The sequence below is a fragment of the Hyla sarda genome, unplaced genomic scaffold (assembly GCF_029499605.1).
Source record: "Hyla sarda isolate aHylSar1 unplaced genomic scaffold, aHylSar1.hap1 scaffold_270, whole genome shotgun sequence".
In the NCBI taxonomy this organism is placed as follows: Eukaryota; Metazoa; Chordata; class Amphibia; order Anura; family Hylidae; genus Hyla; species Hyla sarda.
The window spans coordinates 14,918-28,803 of NW_026609396.1; the positions used below are offsets into that span (position 1 = coordinate 14,918).

General features: G+C 46.1%; 6 non-coding genes across 6 annotated transcripts; all 6 read right to left on the reverse strand.

Moving 5' to 3' along the window:
* Positions 1-775: 775 nt before the first annotated feature.
* On the reverse strand, positions 776-966 carry LOC130325070 (U2 spliceosomal RNA). The gene has a single exon (XR_008869951.1). It is a non-coding gene; the product is annotated as a U2 spliceosomal RNA (small nuclear RNA).
* Positions 967-3,056: 2,090 nt separating this feature from the next.
* Positions 3,057-3,247, reverse strand: LOC130325071 (U2 spliceosomal RNA). Its single transcript, XR_008869952.1, has one exon. It is a non-coding gene; the product is annotated as a U2 spliceosomal RNA (small nuclear RNA).
* Positions 3,248-5,317: 2,070 nt separating this feature from the next.
* On the reverse strand, positions 5,318-5,508 carry LOC130325039 (U2 spliceosomal RNA). Its single transcript, XR_008869923.1, has one exon. It is a non-coding gene; the product is annotated as a U2 spliceosomal RNA (small nuclear RNA).
* Positions 5,509-7,602: 2,094 nt separating this feature from the next.
* Positions 7,603-7,793, reverse strand: LOC130325051 (U2 spliceosomal RNA). Its single transcript, XR_008869934.1, has one exon. It is a non-coding gene; the product is annotated as a U2 spliceosomal RNA (small nuclear RNA).
* A 2,091-nt stretch (positions 7,794-9,884) lies between these two features.
* On the reverse strand, positions 9,885-10,075 carry LOC130325079 (U2 spliceosomal RNA). Its single transcript, XR_008869959.1, has one exon. It is a non-coding gene; the product is annotated as a U2 spliceosomal RNA (small nuclear RNA).
* Positions 10,076-12,131: 2,056 nt separating this feature from the next.
* On the reverse strand, positions 12,132-12,322 carry LOC130325064 (U2 spliceosomal RNA). Its single transcript, XR_008869945.1, has one exon. It is a non-coding gene; the product is annotated as a U2 spliceosomal RNA (small nuclear RNA).
* Between the last annotated feature and the right edge of the window lie 1,564 nt (positions 12,323-13,886).

Genomic DNA, 13,886 nt, shown 5'->3' on the forward strand with positions numbered 1-13,886 from the left:
CAGAATGTCAGTCCATGTTGGAGCAGGTTTAGATACAGTCTAAAGTATAGATCTCAAAGTCTGTGCACAGAATTTAGCAAGGGCCTCGCACCTTCTGATGCATCAGGTAGGTGCACAATAGCATAGCCTAACCCTCTGTACTTTGGTCTATATTGATGCGGGACATAGACAGCCAGCTGATGACCAATCCATTAGTGCAATGGATGGCTGGAAGCATTTGTCTTTGCCTTTGCAATACCACAGAAGCAATGCATGGTCAATGTACAGCAATGACACACCTGTGTGAACAGCCAGGAGACCCCCCCCCCCCCCATGTTATGTTACATAGTTACATAGTTAGTACGGTCGAAAAAAGACATATGTCCATCAAGTTCAACCAGGGAATTAAGGGGTAGGGGTGTGGCGCGATATTGGGGAAGGGATGAGATTTTATATTTCTTCATAAGCATTAATCTTATTTTGTCAATTAGGAACATTCAGCACCCACCCGCTATCAAGGCAGCTGCCTATCATGTCATGCCCTACCTGCACAGGTGTGCTGGCTACTCAAGTGATCCAATTAAGGAGGCCATTTAGTCAGCAGCAGCAGAAGTCCTGTGCCTGGACGCTCCAACAGCGGCCAGACACAAGCAGAAGCAGAAGCAGCAGAAGCAGCAGCAGCACCACCTTTTGTTTTTTGGCTGCAGCAGCAGCAAGGCCCACAGGGCTGGCTAGCTGGCTAGCCAGCAAGCAGGTAGCAATGAAAGTAGGAATCTTTCTTTTTAACCCTGTAAGGGGGTGGTGCACTGTACCCGAAGATACTGCCATATCGGGTCAATGCATAGGGCGACGGAAGCAAGCTTCGAAATCGTCCCCCGTTCTCAAAAATCCATTTAATATATGGTCCCCAGATAGGGGACGTATCAGATATTAAACTGATAAGAACAGATACTACACTTGATCTTAGCCAAAAGGCCGAGAAGCGATAACCGTGAAAGGGGCGGGCCCAACAAGGTGCCCTTCATGGGCACTATCACTGCTTGCTGTCAGGGAGGCTGCCAGACAATTTTCCATGCACACTCTGGGCTGGGGGGCAGTCAACCACCAGTACACACAGCAGAACCTAAACCCATACCATTATTGCTAAGCAGCAAGACAGGGGCCCATTGCACTCCCACGGGGCCTTTTTAAATGCAATCCATAACCCGGATTTGCCAGGAACCCTTCTTACTCCTCCTACTTGCATGTGACACTGGGCTTAGGATCTGCATAGGAAACACACACACAAGCACACACCTACCTTTGTTGCCTGCAGATGCCTCCTTGGCTGTCCCCAAACGGTATCAAACCAACACCCACGGGAAGCTGTAAGCATAGAGGACATGCCTGCACCCCATTGGACTTACCTGTGTGGGTTAAACCCGGGTTATTTGACAACCTATGGCGGTGATGGTTCTGCTCAGGCAGAGCAGTGCTGATGCTCCTCATAAAGCTGTCGCTGCTGTGAAGGTTCTAGGTGACATCACAAATCCCTATGGTTACATACACAACAAAGCTGGGTTGTTGTTGTTTACACTCTGCAAGGCCTGTGGAAGTGAGTGACATCATAGCACTGTAGTTCTGAGGGTTCTAGATGGATGCAACAATCTCCTGTTGCTTCTATGAAGGCCATAATAGACGACATCACCAAACAGCTCCATAGTCACATACACAGCAAAGGAGAGATGTTGTTTACACCTAGTGATGTCAGTGGTATTGAGTGACATCACAGCACAGTGCTAAGGCTCCTGGGCCTGGACACAGCAGCGGCTGCAATATCTCAACGGAGAATACGTTTATATATATGTGTGTGTGTGCGCGTATATATATATATATATATATATATATATATATATATATATATTTCTCCGCCGAAATCACTTTTAAACCCATTTCCACCTTTTTTTCCCTTCTCTTCCTCTTACTTTTTTTTCACGTTTTTTTTACGTTTTTCTCCTTTTCGCCTCTTTTCTGGGCGTATTATTCTTCTTTTTCTTCTTTTTTTTCGTCTAATGCATACCCCATCAGTGCAGCAATGCTTATTCAATACCGCCAGCAGATGGAGACACTGGGGGATAATTTTCTAAGGATTTATACTGATTTTTCCTGTCTGAATTTGTCGCACAGAAAGTTGCAGGCCAAATATGTGTGACATTTCTGCGACTTTAGCTTCTAGAGCATTTTTACAACATTATACATAGGTGCTGAATACATAAAAAGCGACTGTTCAGCGACAGACAAGTCGCATCGGCTGAAAGTAGGCCAGAATGTCAGTCCATGTTGGAGCAGGTTTAGATACAGTCTAAAGTATAGATCTCAAAGTCTGTGCACAGAATTTAGCAAGGGCCTCGCACCTTCTGATGCATCAGGTAGGTGCACAATAGCATAGCCTAACCCTCTGTACTTTGGTCTATATTGATGCGGGACATAGACAGCCAGCTGATGACCAATCCATTAGTGCAATGGATGGCTGGAAGCATTTGTCTTTGCCTTTGCAATACCACAGAAGCAATGCATGGTCAATGTACAGCAATGACACACCTGTGTGAACAGCCAGGAGACCCCCCCCCCCCCCATGTTATGTTACATAGTTACATAGTTAGTACGGTCGAAAAAAGACATATGTCCATCAAGTTCAACCAGGGAATTAAGGGGTAGGGGTGTGGCGCGATATTGGGGAAGGGATGAGATTTTATATTTCTTCATAAGCATTAATCTTATTTTGTCAATTAGGAACATTCAGCACCCACCCGCTATCAAGGCAGCTGCCTATCATGTCATGCCCTACCTGCACAGGTGTGCTGGCTACTCAAGTGATCCAATTAAGGAGGCCATTTAGTCAGCAGCAGCAGAAGTCCTGTGCCTGGACGCTCCAACAGCGGCCAGACACAAGCAGAAGCAGAAGCAGCAGAAGCAGCAGCAGCACCACCTTTTGTTTTTTGGCTGCAGCAGCAGCAAGGCCCACAGGGCTGGCTAGCTGGCTAGCCAGCAAGCAGGTAGCAATGAAAGTAGGAATCTTTCTTTTTAACCCTGTAAGGGGGTGGTGCACTGTACCCGAAGATACTGCCATATCGGGTCAATGCATAGGGCGACGGAAGCAAGCTTCGAAATCGTCCCCCGTTCTCAAAAATCCATTTAATATATGGTCCCCAGATAGGGGACGTATCAGATATTAAACTGATAAGAACAGATACTACACTTGATCTTAGCCAAAAGGCCGAGAAGCGATAACCGTGAAAGGGGCGGGCCCAACAAGGTGCCCTTCATGGGCACTATCACTGCTTGCTGTCAGGGAGGCTGCCAGACAATTTTCCATGCACACTCTGGGCTGGGGGGCAGTCAACCACCAGTACACACAGCAGAACCTAAACCCATACCATTATTGCTAAGCAGCAAGACAGGGGCCCATTGCACTCCCACGGGGCCTTTTTAAATGCAATCCATAACCCGGATTTGCCAGGAACCCTTCTTACTCCTCCTACTTGCATGTGACACTGGGCTTAGGATCTGCATAGGAAACACACACACAAGCACACACCTACCTTTCTTGCCTGCAGATGCCTCCTTGGCTGTCCCCAAACGGTATCAAACCAACACCCACGGGAAGCTGTAAGCATAGAGGACATGCCTGCACCCCATTGGACTTACCTGTGTGGGTTAAACCCGGGTTATTTGACAACCTATGGCGGTGATGGTTCTGCTCAGGCAGAGCAGTGCTGATGCTCCTCATAAAGCTGTCGCTGCTGTGAAGGTTCTAGGTGACATCACAAATCCCTATGGTTACATACACAACAAAGCTGGGTTGTTGTTGTTTACACTCTGCAAGGCCTGTGGAAGTGAGTGACATCATAGCACTGTAGTTCTGAGGGTTCTAGATGGATGCAACAATCTCCTGTTGCTTCTATGAAGGCCATAATAGACGACATCACCAAACAGCTCCATAGTCACATACACAGCAAAGGAGAGATGTTGTTTACACCTAGTGATGTCAGTGGTATTGAGTGACATCACAGCACAGTGCTAAGGCTCCTGGGCCTGGACACAGCAGCGGCTGCAATATCTCAACGGAGAATACGTTTATATATATGTGTGTGTGTGCGCGTATATATATATATATATATATATATATATATATATATTTCTCCGCCGAAATCACTTTTAAACCCATTTCCACCTTTTTTTCCCTTCTCTTCCTCTTACTTTTTTTTCACGTTTTTTTACGTTTTTCTCCTTTTCGCCTCTTTTCTGGGCGTATTATTCTTCTTTTTCTTCTTTTTTTTCGTCTAATGCATACCCCATCAGTGCAGCAATGCTTATTCAATACCGCCAGCAGATGGAGACACTGGGGGATAATTTTCTAAGGATTTATACTGATTTTTCCTGTCTGAATTTGTCGCACAGAAAGTTGCAGGCCAAATATGTGTGACATTTCTGCGACTTTAGCTTCTAGAGCATTTTTACAACATTATACATAGGTGCTGAATACATAAAAAGCGACTGTTCAGCGACAGACAAGTCGCATCGGCTGAAAGTAGGCCAGAATGTCAGTCCATGTTGGAGCAGGTTTAGATACAGTCTAAAGTATAGATCTCAAAGTCTGTGCACAGAATTTAGCAAGGGCCTCGCACCTTCTGATGCATCAGGTAGGTGCACAATAGCATAGCCTAACCCTCTGTACTTTGGTCTATATTGATGCGGGACATAGACAGCCAGCTGATGACCAATCCATTAGTGCAATGGATGGCTGGAAGCATTTGTCTTTGCCTTTGCAATACCACAGAAGCAATGCATGGTCAATGTACAGCAATGACACACCTGTGTGAACAGCCAGGAGACCCCCCCCCCCCATGTTATGTTACATAGTTACATAGTTAGTACGGTCGAAAAAAGACATATGTCCATCAAGTTCAACCAGGGAATTAAGGGGTAGGGGTGTGGCACGATATTGGGGAAGGGATGAGATTTTATATTTCTTCATAAGCATTAATCTTATTTTGTCAATTAGGAACATTCAGCACCCACCCGCTATCAAGGCAGCTGCCTATCATGTCATGCCCTACCTGCACAGGTGTGCTGGCTACTCAAATGATCCAATTAAGGAGGCCATTTAGTCAGCAGCAGCAGAAGTCCTGTGCCTGGACGCTCCAACAGCGGCCAGACACAAGCAGAAGCAGAAGCAGCAGAAGCAGCAGCAGCACCACCTTTTGTTTTTTGGCTGCAGCAGCAGCAAGGCCCACAGGGCTGGCTAGCTGGCTAGCCAGCAATGAAAGTAGGAATCTTTCTTTTTAACCCTGTAAGGGGGTGGTGCACTGTACCCGAAGATACTGCCATATCGGGTCAATGCATAGGGCGACGGAAGCAAGCTTCGAAATCGGCCCCCGTTCTCAAAAATCCATTTAATATATGGTCCCCAGATAGGGGACGTATCAGATATTAAACTGATAAGAACAGATACTACACTTGATCTTAGCCAAAAGGCCGAGAAGCGATAACCGTGAAAGGGGCGGGCCCAACAAGGTGCCCTTCATGGGCACTATCACTGCTTGCTGTCAGGGAGGCTGCCAGACAATTTTCCATGCACACTCTGGGCTGGGGGGCAGTCAACCACCAGTACACACAGCAGAACCTAAACCCATACCATTATTGCTAAGCAGCAAGACAGGGGCCCATTGCACTCCCACGGGGCCTTTTTAAATGCAATCCATAACCCGGATTTGCCAGGAACCCTTCTTACTTCTCCTACTTGCATGTGACACTGGGCTTAGGATCTGCATAGGAAACACACACACAAGCACACACCTACCTTTGTTGCCTGCAGATGCCTCCTTGGCTGTCCCCAAACGGTATCAAACCAACACCCACAAGAAGCTGTAAGCATAGAGGACATGCCTGCACCCCATTGGACTTACCTGTGTGGGTTAAACCCGGGTTATTTGACAACCTATGGCGGTGATGGTTCTGCTCAGGCAGAGCAGTGCTGATGCTCCTCATAAAGCTGTCGCTGCTGTGAAGGTTCTAGGTGACATCACAAATCCCTATGGTTACATACACAACAAAGCTGGGTTGTTGTTGTTTACACTCTGCAAGGCCTGTGGAAGTGAGTGACATCATAGCACTGTAGTTCTGAGGGTTCTAGATGGATGCAACAATCTCCTGTTGCTTCTATGAAGGCCATAATAGACGACATCACCAAACAGCTCCATAGTCACATACACAGCAAAGGAGAGATGTTGTTTACACCTAGTGATGTCAGTGGTATTGAGTGACATCACAGCACAGTGCTAAGGCTCCTGGGCCTGGACACAGCAGCGGCTGCAATATCTCAACGGAGAATACGTTTATATATATGTGTGTGTGTGCGCGTATATATATATATATATATATATATATATATATATATATATATTTCTCCGCCGAAATCACTTTTAAACCCATTTCCACCTTTTTTTCCCTTCTCTTCCTCTTACTTTTTTTTCACGTTTTTTTACGTTTTTCTCCTTTTCGCCTCTTTTCTGGGCGTATTATTCTTCTTTTTCTTCTTTTTTTTCGTCTAATGCATACCCCATCAGTGCAGCAATGCTTATTCAATACCGCCAGCAGATGGAGACACTGGGGGATAATTTTCTAAGGATTTATACTGATTTTTCCTGTCTGAATTTGTCGCACAGAAAGTTGCAGGCCAAATATGTGTGACATTTCTGCGACTTTAGCTTCTAGAGCATTTTTACAACATTATACATAGGTGCTGAATACATAAAAAGCGACTGTTCAGCGACAGACAAGTCGCATCGGCTGAAAGTAGGCCAGAATGTCAGTCCATGTTGGAGCAGGTTTAGATACAGTCTAAAGTATAGATCTCAAAGTCTGTGCACAGAATTTAGCAAGGGCCTCGCACCTTCTGATGCATCAGGTAGGTGCACAATAGCATAGCCTAACCCTCTGTACTTTGGTCTATATTGATGCGGGACATAGACAGCCAGCTGATGACCAATCCATTAGTGCAATGGATGGCTGGAAGCATTTGTCTTTGCCTTTGCAATACCACAGAAGCAATGCATGGTCAATGTACAGCAATGACACACCTGTGTGAACAGCCAGGAGACCCCCCCCCCCCCCCCATGTTATGTTACATAGTTACATAGTTAGTACGGTCGAAAAAAGACATATGTCCATCAAGTTCAACCAGGGAATTAAGGGGTAGGGGTGTGGCGCGATATTGGGGAAGGGATGAGATTTTATATTTCTTCATAAGCATTAATCTTATTTTGTCAATTAGGAACATTCAGCACCCACCCGCTATCAAGGCAGCTGCCTATCATGTCATGCCCTACCTGCACAGGTGTGCTGGCTACTCAAATGATCCAATTAAGGAGGCCATTTAGTCAGCAGCAGCAGAAGTCCTGTGCCTGGACGCTCCAACAGCGGCCAGACACAAGCAGAAGCAGAAGCAGCAGAAGCAGCAGCAGCAGCACCACCTTTTGTTTTTTGGCTGCAGCAGCAGCAAGGCCCACAGGGCTGGCTAGCTGGCTAGCCAGCAAGCAGGTAGCAATGAAAGTAGGAATCTTTCTTTTTAACCCTGTAAGGGGGTGGTGCACTGTACCCGAAGATACTGCCATATCGGGTCAATGCATAGGGCGACGGAAGCAAGCTTCGAAATCGGCCCCCGTTCTCAAAAATCCATTTAATATATGGTCCCCAGATAGGGGACGTATCAGATATTAAACTGATAAGAACAGATACTACACTTGATCTTAGCCAAAAGGCCGAGAAGCGATAACCGTGAAAGGGGCGGGCCCAACAAGGTGCCCTTCATGGGCACTATCACTGCTTGCTGTCAGGGAGGCTGCCAGACAATTTTCCATGCACACTCTGGGCTGGGGGGCAGTCAACCACCAGTACACACAGCAGAACCTAAACCCATACCATTATTGCTAAGCAGCAAGACAGGGGCCCATTGCACTCCCACGGGGCCTTTTTAAATGCAATCCATAACCCGGATTTGCCAGGAACCCTTCTTACTTCTCCTACTTGCATGTGACACTGGGCTTAGGATCTGCATAGGAAACACACACACAAGCACACACCTACCTTTGTTGCCTGCAGATGCCTCCTTGGCTGTCCCCAAACGGTATCAAACCAACACCCACGGGAAGCTGTAAGCATAGAGGACATGCCTGCACCCCATTGGACTTACCTGTGTGGGTTAAACCCGGGTTATTTGACAACCTATGGCGGTGATGGTTCTGCTCAGGCAGAGCAGTGCTGATGCTCCTCATAAAGCTGTCGCTGCTGTGAAGGTTCTAGGTGACATCACAAATCCCTATGGTTACATACACAACAAAGCTGGGTTGTTGTTGTTTACACTCTGCAAGGCCTGTGGAAGTGAGTGACATCATAGCACTGTAGTTCTGAGGGTTCTAGATGGATGCAACAATCTCCTGTTGCTTCTATGAAGGCCATAATAGACGACATCACCAAACAGCTCCATAGTCACATACACAGCAAAGGAGAGATGTTGTTTACACCTAGTGATGTCAGTGGTATTGAGTGACATCACAGCACAGTGCTAAGGCTCCTGGGCCTGGACACAGCAGCGGCTGCAATATCTCAACGGAGAATACGTTTATATGTATGTGTGTGTGTGCGCGTATATATATATATATATATATATATATATATATATATATATATATTTCTCCGCCGAAATCACTTTTAAACCCATTTCCACCTTTTTTTCCCTTCTCTTCCTCTTACTTTTTTTTCACGTTTTTTTACGTTTTTCTCCTTTTCGCCTCTTTTCTGGGCGTATTATTCTTCTTTTTCTTCTTTTTTTTCGTCTAATGCATACCCCATCAGTGCAGCAATGCTTATTCAATACCGCCAGCAGATGGAGACACTGGGGGATAATTTTCTAAGGATTTATACTGATTTTTCCTGTCTGAATTTGTCGCACAGAAAGTTGCAGGCCAAATATGTGTGACATTTCTGCGACTTTAGCTTCTAGAGCATTTTTACAACATTATACATAGGTGCTGAATACATAAAAAGCGACTGTTCAGCGACAGACAAGTCGCATCGGCTGAAAGTAGGCCAGAATGTCAGTCCATGTTGGAGCAGGTTTAGATACAGTCTAAAGTATAGATCTCAAAGTCTGTGCACAGAATTTAGCAAGGGCCTCGCACCTTCTGATGCATCAGGTAGGTGCACAATAGCATAGCCTAACCCTCTGTACTTTGGTCTATATTGATGCGGGACATAGACAGCCAGCTGATGACCAATCCATTAGTGCAATGGATGGCTGGAAGCATTTGTCTTTGCCTTTGCAATACCACAGAAGCAATGCATGGTCAATGTACAGCAATGACACACCTGTGTGAACAGCCAGGAGACCCCCCCCCCCCCCATGTTATGTTACATAGTTACATAGTTAGTACGGTCGAAAAAAGACATATGTCCATCAAGTTCAACCAGGGAATTAAGGGGTAGGGGTGTGGCGCGATATTGGGGAAGGGATGAGATTTTATATTTCTTCATAAGCATTAATCTTATTTTGTCAATTAGGAACATTCAGCACCCACCCGCTATCAAGGCAGCTGCCTATCATGTCATGCCCTACCTGCACAGGTGTGCTGGCTACTCAAATGATCCAATTAAGGAGGCCATTTAGTCAGCAGCAGCAGAAGTCCTGTGCCTGGACGCTCCAACAGCGGCCAGACACAAGCAGAAGCAGAAGCAGCAAAAGCAGCAGCAGCACCACCTTTTGTTTTTTGGCTGCAGCAGCAGCAAGGCCCACAGGGCTGGCTAGCTGGCTAGCCAGCAAGCAGGTAGCAATGAAAGTAGGAATCTTTCTTTTTAACCCTGTAAGGGGGTGGTGCACTGTACCCGAAGATACTGCCATATCGGGTCAATGCATAGGGCGACGGAAGCAAGCTTTGAAATCGGCCCCCGTTCTCAAAAATCCATTTAATATATGGTCCCCAGATAGGGGACGTATCAGATATTAAACTGATAAGAACAGATACTACACTTGATCTTAGCCAAAAGGCCGAGAAGCGATAACCGTGAAAGGGGCGGGCCCAACAAGGTGCCCTTCATGGGCACTATCACTGCTTGCTGTCAGGGAGGCTGCCAGACAATTTTCCATGCACACTCTGGGCTGGGGGGCAGTCAACCACCAGTACACACAGCAGAACCTAAACCCATACCATTATTGCTAAGCAGCAAGACAGGGGCCCATTGCACTCCCACGGGGCCTTTTTAAATGCAATCCATAACCCGGATTTGCCAGGAACCCTTCTTACTCCTCCTACTTGCATGTGACACTGGGCTTAGGATCTGCATAGGAAACACACACACAAGCACACACCTACCTTTGTTGCCTGCAGATGCCTCCTTGGCTGTCCCCAAACGGTATCAAACCAACACCCACGGGAAGCTGTAAGCATAGAGGACATGCCTGCACCCCATTGGACTTACCTGTGTGGGTTAAACCCGGGTTATTTGACAACCTATGGCGGTGATGGTTCTGCTCAGGCAGAGCAGTGCTGATGCTCCTCATAAAGCTGTCGCTGCTGTGAAGGTTCTAGGTGACATCACAAATCCCTATGGTTACATACACAACAAAGCTGGGTTGTTGTTGTTTACACTCTGCAAGGCCTGTGGAAGTGAGTGACATCATAGCACTGTAGTTCTGAGGGTTCTAGATGGATGCAACAATCTCCTGTTGCTTCTATGAAGGCCATAATAGACGACATCACCAAACAGCTCCATAGTCACATACACAGCAAAGGAGAGATGTTGTTTACACCTAGTGATGTCAGTGGTATTGAGTGACATCACAGCACAGTGCTAAGGCTCCTGGGCCTGGACACAGCAGCGGCTGCAATATCTCAACGGAGAATACGTTTATATATATATGTGTGTGTGTGCGCGTATATATATTTCTCCGCCGAAATCACTTTTAAACCCATTTCCACCTTTTTTTCCCTTCTCTTCCTCTTACTTTTTTTTCACGTTTTTTTACGTTTTTCTCCTTTTCGCCTCTTTTCTGGGCGTATTATTCTTCTTTTTCTTCTTTTTTTTCGTCTAATGCATACCCCATCAGTGCAGCAATGCTTATTCAATACCGCCAGCAGATGGAGACACTGGGGGATAATTTTCTAAGGATTTATACTGATTTTTCCTGTCTGAATTTGTCGCACAGAAAGTTGCAGGCCAAATATGTGTGACATTTCTGCGACTTTAGCTTCTAGAGCATTTTTACAACATTATACATAGGTGCTGAATACATAAAAAGCGACTGTTCAGCGACAGACAAGTCGCATCGGCTGAAAGTAGGCCAGAATGTCAGTCCATGTTGGAGCAGGTTTAGATACAGTCTAAAGTATAGATCTCAAAGTCTGTGCACAGAATTTAGCAAGGGCCTCGCACCTTCTGATGCATCAGGTAGGTGCACAATAGCATAGCCTAACCCTCTGTACTTTGGTCTATATTGATGCGGGACATAGACAGCCAGCTGATGACCAATCCATTAGTGCAATGGATGGCTGGAAGCATTTGTCTTTGCCTTTGCAATACCACAGAAGCAATGCATGGTCAATGTACAGCAATGACACACCTGTGTGAACAGCCAGGAGACCCCCCCCCCCCCATGTTATGTTACATAGTTACATAGTTAGTACGGTCGAAAAAAGACATATGTCCATCAAGTTCAACCAGGGAATTAAGGGGTAGGGGTGTGGCGCGATATTGGGGAAGGGATGAGATTTTATATTTCTTCATAAGCATTAATCTTATTTTGTCAATTAGGAACATTCAGCACCCACCCGCTATCAAGGCAGCTGCCTATCATGTCATGCCCTACCTGCACAGGTGTGCTGGCTACTCAAATGATCCAATTAAGGAGGCCATTTAGTCAGCAGCAGCAGAAGTCCTGTGCCTGGACGCTCCAACAGCGGCCAGACACAAGCAGAAGCAGAAGCAGCAGAAGCAGCAGCAGCACCACCTTTTGTTTTTTGGCTGCAGCAGCAGCAAGGCCCACAGGGCTGGCTAGCTGGCTAGCCAGCAAGCAGGTAGCAATGAAAGTAGGAATCTTTCTTTTTAACCCTGTAAGGGGGTGGTGCACTGTACCCGAAGATACTGCCATATCGGGTCAATGCATAGGGCGACGGAAGCAAGCTTCGAAATCGGCCCCCGTTCTCAAAAATCCATTTAATATATGGTCCCCAGATAGGGGACGTATCAGATATTAAACTGATAAGAACAGATACTACACTTGATCTTAGCCAAAAGGCCGAGAAGCGATAACCGTGAAAGGGGCGGGCCCAACAAGGTGCCCTTCATGGGCACTATCACTGCTTGCTGTCAGGGAGGCTGCCAGACAATTTTCCATGCACACTCTGGGCTGGGGGGCAGTCAACCACCAGTACACACAGCAGAACCTAAACCCATACCATTATTGCTAAGCAGCAAGACAGGGGCCCATTGCACTCCCACGGGGCCTTTTTAAATGCAATCCATAACCCGGATTTGCCAGGAACCCTTCTTACTCCTCCTACTTGCATGTGACACTGGGCTTAGGATCTGCATAGGAAACACACACACAAGCACACACCTACCTTTGTTGCCTGCAGATGCCTCCTTGGCTGTCCCCAAACGGTATCAAACCAACACCCACGGGAAGCTGTAAGCATAGAGGACATGCCTGCACCCCATTGGACTTACCTGTGTGGGTTAAACCCGGGTTATTTGACAACCTATGGCGGTGATGGTTCTGCTCAGGCAGAGCAGTGCTGATGCTCCTCATAAAGCTGTCGCTGCTGTGAAGGTTCTAGGTGACATCACAAATCCCTATGGTTACATACACAACAAAGCTGGGTTGTTGTTGTTTACACTCTGCAAGGCCTGTGGAAGTGAGTGACATCATAGCACTGTAGTTCTGAGGGTTCTAGATGGATGCAACAATCTCCTGTTGCTTCTATGAAGGCCATAATAGACGACATCACCAAACAGCTCCATAGTCACATACACAGCAAAGGAGAGATGTTGTTTACACCTAGTGATGTCAGTGGTATTGAGTGACATCACAGCACAGTGCTAAGGCTCCTGGGCCTGGACACAGCAGCGGCTGCAATATCTCAACGGAGAATACGTTTATATATATGTGTGTGTGTGCGCGTATATATATATATATATATATATATATATATATATATATATATATATATATATATTTCTCCGCCGAAATCACTTTTAAACCCATTTCCACCTTTTTTTCCCTTCTCTTCCTCTTACTTTTTTTTCACGTTTTTTTACGTTTTTCTCCTTTTCGCCTCTTTTCTGGGCGTATTATTCTTCTTTTTCTTCTTTTTTTTCGTCTAATGCATACCCCATCAGTGCAGCAATGCTTATTCAATACCGCCAGCAGATGGAGACACTGGGGGATAATTTTCTAAGGATTTATACTGATTTTTCCTGTCTGAATTTGTCGCACAGAAAGTTGCAGGCCAAATATGTGTGACATTTCTGCGACTTTAGCTTCTAGAGCATTTTTACAACATTATACATAGGTGCTGAATACATAAAAAGCGACTGTTCAGCGACAGACAAGTCGCATCGGCTGAAAGTAGGCCAGAATGTCAGTCCATGTTGGAGCAGGTTTAGATACAGTCTAAAGTATAGATCTCAAAGTCTGTGCACAGAATTTAGCAAGGGCCTCGCACCTTCTGATGCATCAGGTAGGTGCACAATAGCATAGCCTAACCCTCTGTACTTTGGTCTATATTGATGCGGGACATAGACAGCCAGCTGATGACCAATCCATTAGTGCAATGGATGGCTGGAAGCATTTGTCTTTGCCTTTGCAATAC